We start from the raw sequence: 14,091 nt of genomic DNA on the forward strand, positions 1-14,091 counted from the left end.
CTATCCCCGTAGCCCTGCAAATTTTTTCCTTTCAAGTACTTATCCAGTTCCCTTTTGAAAGCCGCGATTGAATCTGCCTCCACTACCCACTCAGGCAGTGCATTCCAGATCCTAACCACTCGCTGTGTAAAAAAAAGTTTTCCTCCTGTCACCTTTGGTTCTTTTGCCAGTCACCTTAAATCTATGTCCTCTGGTTCTTGACCCTTCCGCCAATGGGAAAAGTTTCTCTCTATCTATTCTGTCTAGACCTTCATGATTTTGAATACCTCTAACAAATCTCCTCTCAACCTTCTCTGTTTCAAGGAGAACAACCCCAGCTTCTCCAGTCTATCCACGTAACTAAAGTCCCTTGTCCCTGGAATCATTCTCGTAAATCTCTTCTGCACCCTCTCTAAGGCCTTCACTTCTTTCCTAAAGCACGGTGCCCAGAACTGGACGCAATACTCCAGTTGTGGCCAAACCAGTGTTTTATAAAGGTCCGTCATGACTTCCTCTATTTATAAAGCCCAGGATCCCGTATGCTTTTTTAACTGCTTTCTCAACCTGCCCTGCCACCTTCAACGATTTGTGCACTTATACCCTCAAATCTCTCTGTTCCTGTACCCCTTTTAGAATTCAATTATCCTGAATCATACCTTGAGACCAAAAGCATGCTGTGAAATATTAATTTATTAAAATTGTACCAGAGGTTCAGAACCAACTTTGATTTGAAAATTCAATACTTGGTTTAAAAAAAATTCCCAGACACAATTGCCACTTGGGAATATCAGCATCATTTCATTCGTATGTGTGGATTCAATATCATGGTTTATGGTTTTGAAGTGTTCACATAGGTAAAAGAGGTGGCAGGCATAACATACTCCTAATCATCTCTTCCATCACAATAATATTAAATTAAGTGAAGGCAATGCATGAGTGAGGGGATAGGCTCCTCTGCATGCCTAACTAGGAGTAGTGGGGGTGAACTCAGTCTTACATAGTCCTGGCAATGAAATATTTTCAGCACTAGAATGATTCCAGGGATGAGGGACTTTAGTTACGTGGCTAGACGGGAGAAGCTGGGGTTGTTCTCCTTGGAAAGGAGGGGATTCAAAATCATGAAGGGTCTAGACAGAGCAGATAGATAGAAACTGTTCCCATTGGCAGAAGAATCAAGGACTGCAGGACATAGATTTTTAAGATGATTGGCAAAAGAACTAAAGGTGACATGAGGAAAAACTTTTTTACACAGCGAGTGGTTAAGATCTGGAATGCACTGCACGAGGGGGGGATGGAGGCAGATTCAATCATGGCCTTCAAAAGGGAATTGGATAAGTACTTGAAAGAATAATATTTGCAGGGCGGGGGAATGGGACTAGCTGGATTGCTCTTGCATAGAGCCGGCGCGGACTTGATGGGTCGAATGGCCTTCTTTCATGCTGTAACCTTTCTATGATATTCTATGATATAAGGTGAAGGGTAAATGGATCTTGCCAACACTCCCTAGTCTGGGAGTAAAATTTAACCTGGGGAGATTGACCTCATGAGCCTGCGTTGGCCATAAATCTAGGAGGGCCACGACCAATAACTGGACTGAGTATCCAGTCTACAGCGGTGTTGCAGGATTACTACCTGTCATCTGCCCAGTGCTGTAGCAGAGCCTTGGTGCTAGGCTGTGGTCACCTTGGCCGTAAATGGTTCAGTCTATGGACTTCTAGCCCATGCTCTTCACAACTTGCTGCATCCATGCCTACTGGTCCTCTCACTGAGACACTTTCACTATAATCCACTCTATGTGCAGATTCCTCAGTTGTCACACAACCTAGACATCATATGGCACCACCAGACCTATGGCAATGAGTAAGTGTTGACGGGTAAGGGCAGTGAATGTCGCCGAGAATACCTACCGCAAACCTGCACGCAGGCGCTTTGAGAGTGATGGTCATTCAACGTTTATGCTTGTGCAACAGTGTCGTTCGGTATCCTCCTCCAATTAAAAAATAAACAATCCTAATAGCAAACCCACTATAAATAAATTACATTTTTATTCCAGCCCTTCCATTCAATTTTTTTAATTCTCTCTCTTCTGGATTCTCCTTCTCCTTGATTCAAAAAGCATTCTTAATCATAAAATTGCATATTAGTAATTTTCCACTTTTGTTTTACATTTATATAGGCAACTAAGTGATTAAATATAAATTTAAGAAATTGTGACAAAAGCAGGCTTTTTAACCTGTGACAAATGGGTAAATTGTGTATCTCAGATCATTTTCAAAATATCTAGAATTAAAATGAAACTTATCTTCCCTTACCAAAGTTCAACAATCAGGACTGTAGACGGGATGTCTGGGCTAAGCCGCATTAGACTTTAAACCCAACTTAATCAAACTAGTGTCCCTTTGAAGGACAATGGGTATTGTATATGTTAGCTTCAGCTTATGCCAATCAGACTAAATTTGGCATCAATTGCTGTAAAATAACAAGAACAGACTTTGAAATGTTTCTGCAGATTAACAAACTGTGGAGTAGACAAACTGAATTTCTCTGATTGATAAACCAAAGGAAATGTTTGCAGGAAGACATTATAACTATACATTAACACACCACCTGACCAAGGTGTGAGAGCTGAGTTCCAAGGACTGCTTGAAACATGAAAGAATTACCATGACTTAAGTCACTGTACAGGATACTCATGTCTTTAGTTCTGACTGGAGATCTGAATTCCATGAGTATACTGGGAATTTGCATCAGCCATACGCAACATTGCCTTGTGAAGGTCCTGTCATTCATCATGCTGAATAAGAAAGATGTTCCAAAAAGGGTCTTTTAAATCCCTTCATTGTTTTTTTAAATTATTGTATTCTTAGTAAGTTGCTGTGACTCACTGCCTCTATGCATTATTCAACCTGTAATTAAATCTGTTTTAGATTCTACACGTTGCTCTGATGACGTGGTATTTTTTACCTGACCAGTAATACCAGCATGAGAGGGCTGCACATTTCTACAGGTCTGCTCATTTCCCAAGATTCCAGAGAGTCAATGTTTGCACTTATATTATCATTCAGGCCTTTGTGTGTAGTCGAATGTCCTATATGGACCAATAGGGCTTTTATTCCATCAATGCGCAGCTTGTGTGCAGCCACCAGCAATAGCATAGTACAGGTGAATGCCTGCTTCCTCAGACCACCTACAATCCCTTCCTTTTATAGCAATCAACTGTGCCACTCTAATTTGAAGGGTGGAAGAATGGGTCATGATATCCTTGCGCCAACCACAGGCAAAAGCAAAGACTCATGCTACAATCAGAATGATTTTCATGCCATTGAGATCTTGAAGCAGCACTTCAGATATCTTAACCAATTGGGGGTTACAGCATAATCCTCATCTGCTGTATATTATATAACTTTACCCTCCAGAGAGACCTTATATGGAGGGAGAACAACAGAAGACCAAAGCCATGGTAAAACAGAAGAGAAAAGTGACAACAAAGAATTAGCTGCTGAACCACCAGTGTAGCGAGATAGACTAGTGCACCAGGCACTAATCCACGATAACTTCCAATAAGTCCCAGAGCTGCTCCATTTTTAAAAATCTACAACACATAATCTTCCCGCGTCACCGTCTCCTGAACCCTTCTGTATAGTTCCTCATAAACCATCAATTCCCTTGTTTTGCTGTGCTGCTGCTTTATTTTAGCTAATGACATATAAATAATTAGCTCAATTACAAATCAACTGCAGTGCATTCATTTCACCCATTGTGTATTTTGTGAATGCAGTTACAAAATGCATATGACGTGTTACAGTACTTTCTTGTGGTTTGTTTGCAAAGTGAGATGTCTAACTAGCTACTTCCCCTCTATGCTTCCATATCAGAAGGAATAAATATGCTGTCTGGCAGTAGAGTTTCACTACCAGTCTGCTGGTGTTATGGTGGCACTAGACCTCCATGTGGTGTGCACTTTGATGGCCTTGCATTTGAGTCAGCCACATCTGGTGCTGTTGTGGCCGTCTAGTTCTGGCAGACACTGTCATTTGCAGAGGTATACTTAATAGCCTGGATATGGTGTTGTCTTCAGAGCCAGCCACCCAGTTCATGACTACAACAGGTATGCCTCTGCTGCCAAACATTCCTTCAACATGTCCACTGATCTGTCCAAGAGTGAAACTTTGGGCAGCTGTTTTATGCTGGCTTAAGTTTGCACCTATCTGACTTCCAATCATGATGAAGCTGGCAAAGAATGCATCTTTAAAGTTAGAGCCTAAGGCATCTTTAGCAACAGTGAGCTATATTGATTCTCCCACTGTGCTGATTACCTGCACCACTGGGGACTGTGCTGAAGATGCCATAGGAATTGCCAGGTGTTCTATGGCAGACTACAGTTCCTCAAATACTAAGCACATTTGCACAATGTTACTCATGTAGATGATTGTAGTACACCCTGTGAGGTCCAAATCCTTAGTTGCTGCAGCGAAGTCAATTACCCTGCTGGGTTTTCAGCCAATAGGTGCCTGGCCTCAGGAAGCCAACTCACCCTGTGCTTCCTCCTCAGCCTCACTATCTAGATCCTCAGGACTGTATGTAGCTGTGCTGGAAATGGTAGAAGTGGTGATTGAGATTCTGGAATGCTGTGACGTGTGGGCTCACTCAGTGACACTGGTTTTGCCATCACTTTGTTCTTCCATTTCTGTGGGGAAAAAGGACAAAATGTTAATATATCCACATATCAGTGAACCACATTGCAGCATGATACCCTTTAGTGACATTATTCAAGTTCAGAATGCATCTGTGTAGCAGTTACTCAGTAAAGTGTCAGCCTTGGCTCAGTGGTAGCATTTCTACCTGAGTTAGACAGTGTTGGTTTAATCCCCAATCCAGTACTTGAGCCCATAATCTAGGTTTACACTCCAGTGCATTACTGAGGGAGTGCTACATTGTTGGAGGACTGCCTTACAGATGAGACGTTGAACTGAGGACCTACTTGCTTGCTCAAATGGATGTAAAAAATCCCATGATACTTTTTGAAGAAGAACGGGAGAGTTCTCCTGGTGTCCTGGCCAACATTTATCCCTCAACTAATAGCACCAAAACAGATTATCTGGTCATTTATCTCATTGCTGCTTGTGGGACCTTACAGCACACAAAATGGTTGCTGCATTTTCCTACAAAACAATAGTGACTACACTTCAAAGGCAGTTTATTAGGTCATAAGGTACTTTGGGGATCCTGCAGACATGAACAGGACTATACAAATGCAAGTTTTTTCTTTCTTAAAAATAATGTAACAAGACATGCACATCTAGAATACTGTGTGCAGTTTTGGTCTCCTTATTTAAGAAAGGACATAATTGCTTTAGGGACGGTTCAAAGAAAGTTCACTCGATCGATTCCTGGGATGAGGGGGTTATCTTATGAGGAAAGGTTGGACAAGTTGTGCCTGTATACATTGGAGTTTAGAAGAATGAGAGGTAATCTTATTGAAACATGTAGGATCCTGAGGGGATTTGAAGGGGTAGATGCTGAGAGGATGTTTCCCCTTGTGGGAGAGACTAGAACTAGGGGCCACAGTTTAAAAATAAGGGGTCTCCCATTTAAAACGGAGATGAGGAGAAATTTTTTCTCTCAGAGGGTCGTGAGTCTGTGAAACCCCCTCCCCCAGAGAACGGTGGAGGCAGGGTCATTGAATATTTTAAAGGCAGAGTTAGATAGATTCCTGATTAACAAGGGAGTCAAAGGTTATAGTAGGTAGATGGGAAAGTAGGGTTGAGGTCACAATCAAATCAGCCATGATCTTATCAAATGGCAGAGCAGGCTTGAGGGGCTGAATGGCCTACTCCTGCTCTTAATTCGTACGTTCGTATTTGTACATTATTACACTAACAATTAGCTCGCAGGATGCCTCCAACTTTGCTGTTCCCCACACCCTTAATACTCTTTCCCCCCCAGTAATGTCTAGGGTGCACTATTTGAATGGGGTCAGAGGCTAGTACTCTTTGGGATCTTCACCAGCATGGTATTGCTGTTATCGGTTAAGGGCTATCTTGTCCAGCAGGCAGAATAGTATTGAGATATTGAAAGTACATAAAGCACTGACAATATTATACAGCTATACAGTTTCAGTGGCTTACAGATGTTTGGCAGAGTTGACTTTTTTGTCCACTTATAGCAAATATTTTATTATTGTTGACTTACCTCAGCAAATTTCTTAAAATACACTTCAGTAAACAGTACGCTCTGAGTGTCCATCTTATACAGACAGATAAATGCTCAGTGTAAATATCAGGAAATTGTGTAGAAATCTAAAAAACATTACTGGGGCATAATTTTAATATAATTAACTGAAAAAATTGCAGCAGTACAAAAGCAATCCAGAGAATTGGTTTGGATGCTAAATGGGAAGAAATCTGAAGTGAAGGATCTTGACCCATTTTTTTCCAATGGGCTCTACTCACTTTATGCCCAATAATCAGGCCTAACTGTTTAGAAAAATTTATCCTGAAGTATCCAAAATTGGGTTTCATTAGATCCAAATTTGAAATAGTGAGACACCAGTGACCTGGAAAAATGAGATTCTCTAACATACGAAAGACTTGAACATATACCAAAAAACCACTAGAAAGAAAAACTTGCATTTATACAGCGCCTTTCATGACTTCAGGACGTCCCAAAGTGCTTCACAGCCTATGAAGTACTTTAGAAGTGTAGTTACTGTTGTAATGTATTTAGATACATAATGGGCCATATTTTGCTGTGGCACAGCATCTAACGTTGTCTGCCATTAGTCAGACTTCCCCTTGAATGTTTAGGTTTTTACATTTTTGGCGTGGCAAGTTGCTAAAAGTGCAAGCTGATGACATCGAAGCAAGTGAAACAGGGCAAGCGACCGTGTATCTCCTTAACCAGTTAGATTGAAGGATTATGAAGTAAACAGGACAAGGACTGAGAACAAAGTGTAAATTAGAGTGGGTGAATTCAATGTCAAATCAGGTACAGAAAGAGAAATAAAGAGAGGAAAAGAAAGATTCAATTAAGAGAGAAAGAAAAGAGAGGAAAAGCAACATTTTTTTTTTAATTTTGCATTTTACATTTTTATAATCTCCAACAACAATTAATACCTGAAGGAATGAGACTCGACACTTGTAACAGTTAATTTTCAGTGCCAGAGATGTTGATTAGAAGTAATTAATACTTATCACGTTGTTAAAAGGGTACTTAGACTTGAAATGACTTGACTTAACTTTCTATGGTGCGTTTAGTTCATATCTACCGCGTAAATACAGCAACTTCATGCCGTTCGATGCATTTCGATGGTGAGGCAGACAGCGAGATGCCGTTTTCATGAAGCTAATGGTGAAGCAGTGCAACTTGGCCAGCAACTTTTGGATACTTGTGCCCTCGCCTGAAGTTACTGTAGCATTTGCGCATAAATAACTGCAAGCGCCATTATTTTAACTGCAAATTCTGGCCCAAAGAGATACACATCTACCACTGCAGTATTGAGGTTTGTCTGCATTTCTATCATGAAACTCAACTTCCGTTCTATGTCAATGGGGACTGCATACACACTAAGCATATTACCAGAGATGGTAAATGCAAGTTGTTGTTGATGAGATAATCCCACTCAATGACCAGACCACCAGAGACTAGACACAAAGCACTATGACGATGTTGCATAGCCACGCATTAGTTTGGCAGGGATTGGATTGATGCAACTTACAGATAAACATTTCAGAGCATATGAAAGATCTTTGTACTTCTACAGTCCTTTTATATCTTTCCAGTGTTTCCATTTCATCGATCATGGGTCCTTTAGAGGCAGAAACAGGAGAAATTATAATGGGGAATAAGGAAATGGCAGAGACGTTAAATAAATATTTTGTAGCTGTCTTCACAATAGAAGACACAAAAAACATATCGGAAATAGTGGGGAACCAAGGATTTAATGAGAGTGAGGAACCTAAAGTAATTAAGTTTAGTAGAGAAAAAGTACTGGAGAAATTAATGGGACTAAAAGCCGACAAATCTCCTGGACCTGATGGCCTACATCCTAGGGTTTTAATAGGGGTGGCTGCAGAGATAGTGGATGCATTGGTTTTGAACTTCCAGAATTCCCTAGATTCCAGAATGATCCCCGTGGATTGGAAGGTAGCAAATGTAACCCTGCCATTCAAGAAAGGAGGGAGAGAGAAAACAGGGAACTGTAGGCCAGTTAGTCTGACATTAGTAGTAGGGAAAATGCTAGAATCTATTATTAAGGACATAATAACAGGGCACATAGAAAATCTTAGATAACATGATTTGGCAGAGTCAACAGGGTTTTATGAAAGGGAAATCGTGTACGACAAATCTATTCGAGTTTTTTGAGGGTGTAACTAGCATGGTAGATAAGGGGGAACCAGTGGATGGAGTATATTTGGATTTTCAAAAGGCATTCGATAAGATGCCAAACAAGAGGTTGTTACACAAGATAAGGGATCATGAGATTAGGGGTAATATATTAGCATGGATTGAGGATTGGTTAATGGACAGAAAACAGTGAGTAGGAATAAACAGGTCGTTTTCGAGTTGGCAGGTTGTAACTAGTGGGGTGCCGCAAAAGTGCTTGGGCCTCAGCTGTTTACAATACATATCAACGACTTAGATAAGGGGACCTAGTGTAATGTGTCTAAGTTTGCTGATGATACAAAGCTAGGTGGGAAAGTAAGCTGTGAGGAGGACACAAAGATGCTGCAAAGGGACATAGACAGGTTAAGTGAGTGGGCAAGAAGATGGCAGATGGAGTATAATGTGGGGAAATGTGAAATTATCCACTTTGGTAGAAAGAATAGAAAAGCAGAATATTTTTTAAAAGGTGAGAGACTAAGAAATATTGGTATTCAGAAGGATTTGGGTGACCTTATACACGAATCACAGAAAGAAACAGGTACAGTAAGCAATTAGGAAGGCAAATGGTATGTTAGCCTTTATTGCAAGGGGGTTGGAGTATAAGAGTAAGGAGGGATTGCTGCAATTATATAGGGCTCTGTGAGACCACACCTTGGGTACTGTGTACAGTTTTGGACCCTTAACTAAAGAAGGATATACTTGCCTTAGAGGGGATGCTACGAAGGTTCACTAGATTGATTCCTGGGATGAGAGGGTCGACCTATGAGGAGAGACTGAGTAGAATATTCTCTGGAGTTTAGAAGAATGAAGGTGCTCTCATTGAAACATATAAAATTCCTAGAGGGCTTGACAGGGTAGATGCTGAGAGGTTGTTTCCCCTAGCTGGAGAGTCTAGAACTAGGGGACGTGGTCTCAAGATAAGGGGTTGGCCATTTAGGACCGAGATGAAGAAAAATTTCTTCACTCAGAGGGTTGTGAATCTTTGGAATTCTCTACCCCAGAGGGCTGGGAATGCTCAGTCGTTGAATGTGTTCAAGACTGAGATCGATAGATTTTTGGACACTAAGGGAATCAAGGGATATGGGGATAGGGTGGGAAAGTGAAGTTGAGGTAGAAGATCAGCCACGATCTTATTGAATGGCGCAGCAGGCTCGAGGGGCCGTCTGGTCTACTCCTGCTCCTATTTTTTATGTTCTTATGTTCTAACCTTGAATGAACAAAAGTCCAAAGTGGCCAGAAGCAAAAGTTACAGATAGGGAACAGTATTAACAGCTTAAAGCACGGGTTTCATGCTTTTTCAGGCCAGGCCACATCATGCCAAGTGTTTTTGGCCAGACCCTACCAAAAAATTATCATTGCTTTACAAACATCACAAATATTGATACAGGCACGAGGGATTCTGCAAAAAAAATGCAAAGCTTACACTGTAATTCTCCCTTTTCTTCCTTATTCCTGTTTTTTCTCTAACTTTCCTCTTGCGCTTCTTTCTCTGTCTCTCCTATTAACTTTTATTTCTTTCCTCTTCACTCTGGTTCATTCTTTGCTACTCACTTCTCTCCCTTTCCCTGCATTTCATTTTCTCTTCCTTTTCAATTCTGCATCCATCTCTCTCCCTTTAGTTCTGACTCTTTCACTTTTCTTTCCCTTCACTTCTCTCTCTTTCTCCCGTTCACTTCTGTTTCTCTCCCTTTTACTTCCATGTCAATCTCCTTCACTTTTAATTCTCTCTTTTACTGAGACTTTTCCCTTTTTTCTTCCCTTTCTTACAGATACTCTGCTCATTCTGCAAGATCACAAAGCCTGGAGCAGGGATGTAGAACGAGACAAGGTGTGAATTCAAATAGTGCTGGTTTCTCGTGATCTGGCAACTAAAAGTAAAAAAAATCTGGGAGGTATTGGAACTGAGGCTGGGTGCAGAAGTATTCCTGGGCCTGATGTAAGGAATGGAGGCAAAAATAAAACAGCAGGAAATTATGCACCAAGAGCAACGTGGATGCAAATATCCAAACAGCTAAAACAAACATAACTTTGGATGCAATAAAAGTCAAACATACCTTTAAAAAGGAAATTTCTAAAAGCCAGAGAACCAAATCACAGCACAGCCCATTTTAATAAATCGGTGACTTCAGCACAGGATCAATTTATATAAGATTGAATTAAATTAAGGGGTCCAATTAGGCTTTCAAATGTTCCTGGCAACACCTCCAAAAAAGCAGAAAAATTCTTACAGTATTGGATACGACACCTCGTGAATCTGGCACTCAGATCTACAGGTCAATTCAGCGTGCATGATCTTCGATGTGTGGACGTACACACAGAGTGAGGCATCGCTGAATTGACCCTCAGAATCCATGACTTGAACCCCAGTGCTTGGTTTGCCTTTTTTATGGCCTTATTAACCTGCGTCATTACTTTTAGTGATTTGTGTATTTGTACCCCAAAATCCTCTACCACATTTAGACTCTTATTATCCAAGCTATATGTGCCCTCCTTATACTTCCTACCAAAATGCATCACCTCACACTTACCTATACTGAAATTCATTTGCCATTTACACACCCATTCTGCAAATTTATTAATGTCTTCTTTCATTTTGATGCATTCTTCCTTTGTATTAACTACACCCCCCAATTTCATGTCATCCGCAAATTTTTGAAATTGTACCTCTGATTCCCGAGTTCAAATCGTTAATGTAAATAGTGAACAACAGTGGTCCCAGCACTAATCCCTGTGGAACACCACTTCCCACCTTTTGCCAGTATGAGTAGCTACCTTTAACCCCGACTCTCTTTTTTGTTTTGTAGCCAGCTTGCTATCCATTCTGCTACTTGACCCCTGACTCCACATGCTCTGACCTTAGTCATGAGTTTACAATGTGGTACCTTATCGAAGACCTTTTGAAAATCCAAATATATTTCATCTTTTGCATTACTCTTGTCTACTCTTTCTCTTACTTCTTCAAAGAATTCAATAAGGTTGGTCAAGCATAACTTTCCCTTCTGAAATCTGTGCTGACTACCCTTTACTATATTTTTGTTTTCTAAATGGTTTTCTATTGCATCTTTGAATAAAGATTCCATTATCTTTCCTACCACCGACGTCAAGCTAAGTGGTCTATAGTTCCCTGGACTTGTTCTATTTCCCTTTTAAAATGTAGGAATAATATTCGCTGTCTGCCAGTCCTCTGGCACTATTCCCTTTATTAATGAATTTTTATACATATGTAATAGTGCCTCTGCTATCTCTTCCCTAACTTCTTTTAATTATGTGCGGATACAATCCCTCTGGCCTAGGGGTTTTATCCTCTCTAATTTTGATTAGTTTATCACTGTCATTACCTGTGAGTTTATATTATGCATTCCTTAGTGGCCCTATCCCTATCCTAGTTTTTCTTTTGTTATTAATGTGTCTGTAGAATACTTTGCTATTTCTTTTTATATTTCTTGATAATTTAATTTCATAGTTCCTCTTTGCTTTCATAATTGTTTTTTTGACACCCTCCTAACCTCTTCATATTCCCTTTTGTCATCTTCCCCTTTATTGTCTATACACTTAGAGTTTACCTTTTTCTTTAGTTTCAATTTTATCCTTATCTCTTTATTCATCCATTGTGTTTCATTATTGGATAGTGTGTTCTTGTTTTTTTAGAGGAATATGTTTCTCCTGAACTCTATTGATCACCGTTTTAAATATTTCCCACTGCTGTTCTATTTCCTTCCCTAGCCACCAACTTCATCCCTCTCTCTGGCCACTGTCTGAGGCTGAACCAGACCGTTCTCAACCTTAACGCCCTATTTGATGCTGAGATGAGCATCCGACCATGTATCCGCTCCATCACCAAGACCACCTACTTCCACCTCCGTAACATCGCCCGTCTCTGCCCTTGCTTCAGCTCATCTGCTGCTGAAACCCTCATCCATGCCTTTGTTACCTCTGGACTGGACTATTCCAATGTTCTCCTGGCTGGCCTCCCATCTTCCACCGTCCAGCAACTTGAGTTCATACAAAACTCTGCTGTCCATATCCTAACTCACTCCAAGTTCCATTTTTCCATCACTTTTGTGTTCGCTGACCTACATTGGCTCCCGGTCCAGGAACACCTTGATTTTAAAATTCTCCTTGTTTTCAAATCCTCCACGGCCTCGCCCATCCCTATCTCTGTAACCATCTCCAGCCCTACAACCTTCCGAGATCTCTGTGCTCCTCCAATTCTTGCCTCTTGCATATCCTTGATTTTAATTGCTCCACCATTGGCGGCCATGCCTTCCGCTGCCTATGCCCTAAGCTCTGAAATTCCCTCCCTAAACCTCTCCAGCTCTCTCTCCTCCTTTAAGACGCTCCTTAAAACGTACCTCTTTGACCAAGCTTTTGGTCACCTGTCGTACTACCTCCTTATGTGGCTAGGTGTCAAATTTTGCTCGATGATGGTCCTCTGAAGTGTTTTGGGACATTTTGCGACATTAAAGGCACTATATAAATGCAAGTTGTTGTTGTTGTTCGTGAAAAAACCAATTCCAGTTTACTATTCGATGTTTTTTAATCATTTCATAATTCCATTGAAGTCAATGGAAATAAAAATTGGGAGAGATGTAAAATGGGCTGACGATTTGTTATCATCCATTTTCCACTAAGTTGGTGGAAGGGTTGAGAACCAAAGGATGCAGATTTAAGGGATTGGCAAAAGAACCAAAGGAGACGTGAGGAAAAACTTTTTTATGTAGCGAGTAGTTATGATCTGGAATTCGCTGTCTGAAAGGGTGGTGGAAGCAGACTCAATTGTGGCTTTCAAAAGGAATTGGATAAATATTTGTAGATAAAAAATTTGCAGGGCTACGGGGAAAGAGCAGGGGAATGGGACTAACTGGATTGCTCTTACAAAGAGCCGGCCGAATGGCCTCCTTCCGTGCTGTAATGATTCTATGATTCTAAGTCAAAATTACCCCCATTTAATTCATAAGATATCATTCAAAATACTAAAAATTGTAGAGAAGCTATGACATGATTAATCAGTGTACAAATATACTAGTAATTTTGGCTATCCTCTCCAGTCATTATACTGAAGCAGCAGCTTAAGTGACACAGAATAGCTCAAGCCTTGCTATAATTTAATTTGCATGTAACTTTTGGACCACCTTACATCATGTTCACTTTGCTATGATGACCTGTTAACAGAAGTTGAGCAAAACATTATGAGTGACCTTATATAATAAGAGTACTACAAGGTTGCAAATGCCCATATCAAGATTTAATCTATGTCTACCACCAAACAAAGATTTATTTACTAGAGTATTTTAATTTACTCAGCTTTTCCACCAATTTTAAGCAGAAATATAAAGCAATTGGAGCTTAGAAATTAGTGTTGGCAATATTGGTGATCAAACATTTAACATGCTCATGTGGTGTTCCTCTGTTCGCTATCGTAGCAGAGGCATTAACTTGTTTTAAATAAATGGTTAATGTCTGTATTAAAATCACAGATAGAGGAAAGACACACAAACCTATTGAGTGTTCATCCAAAAATATCAAGTTATTTGTAGGTTTAAAAGATATAAGGGTGTGCAAAAATAACAGTGTAACTGTGCATGAAGTACACCTGTAGTGGCTACAGTGTTACAAAAATTAAGTGAAGCCAACTTTGCTTTAAAAAAGACATCAGTTGAATGTTTTCGTAGTTCACGGTAAATTATCAAATTATTTTAACACAAATTTACTTATTGCATTAGGAAA

The 14,091-nt window shown here is 40.3% G+C and overlaps 1 protein-coding gene across 1 annotated transcript in view; it reads right to left on the minus strand.

Moving 5' to 3' along the window:
• LOC137335349 (opsin-5-like) overlaps positions 1-14,091 on the minus strand; it is a 104,602-nt gene that overhangs the window by 14,624 nt on the left and 75,887 nt on the right. The gene's annotated exons all lie outside the window — the stretch shown is intronic.

This window comes from Heptranchias perlo, chromosome 19 (assembly GCF_035084215.1).
Source record: "Heptranchias perlo isolate sHepPer1 chromosome 19, sHepPer1.hap1, whole genome shotgun sequence".
In the NCBI taxonomy this organism is placed as follows: Eukaryota; Metazoa; Chordata; class Chondrichthyes; order Hexanchiformes; family Hexanchidae; genus Heptranchias; species Heptranchias perlo.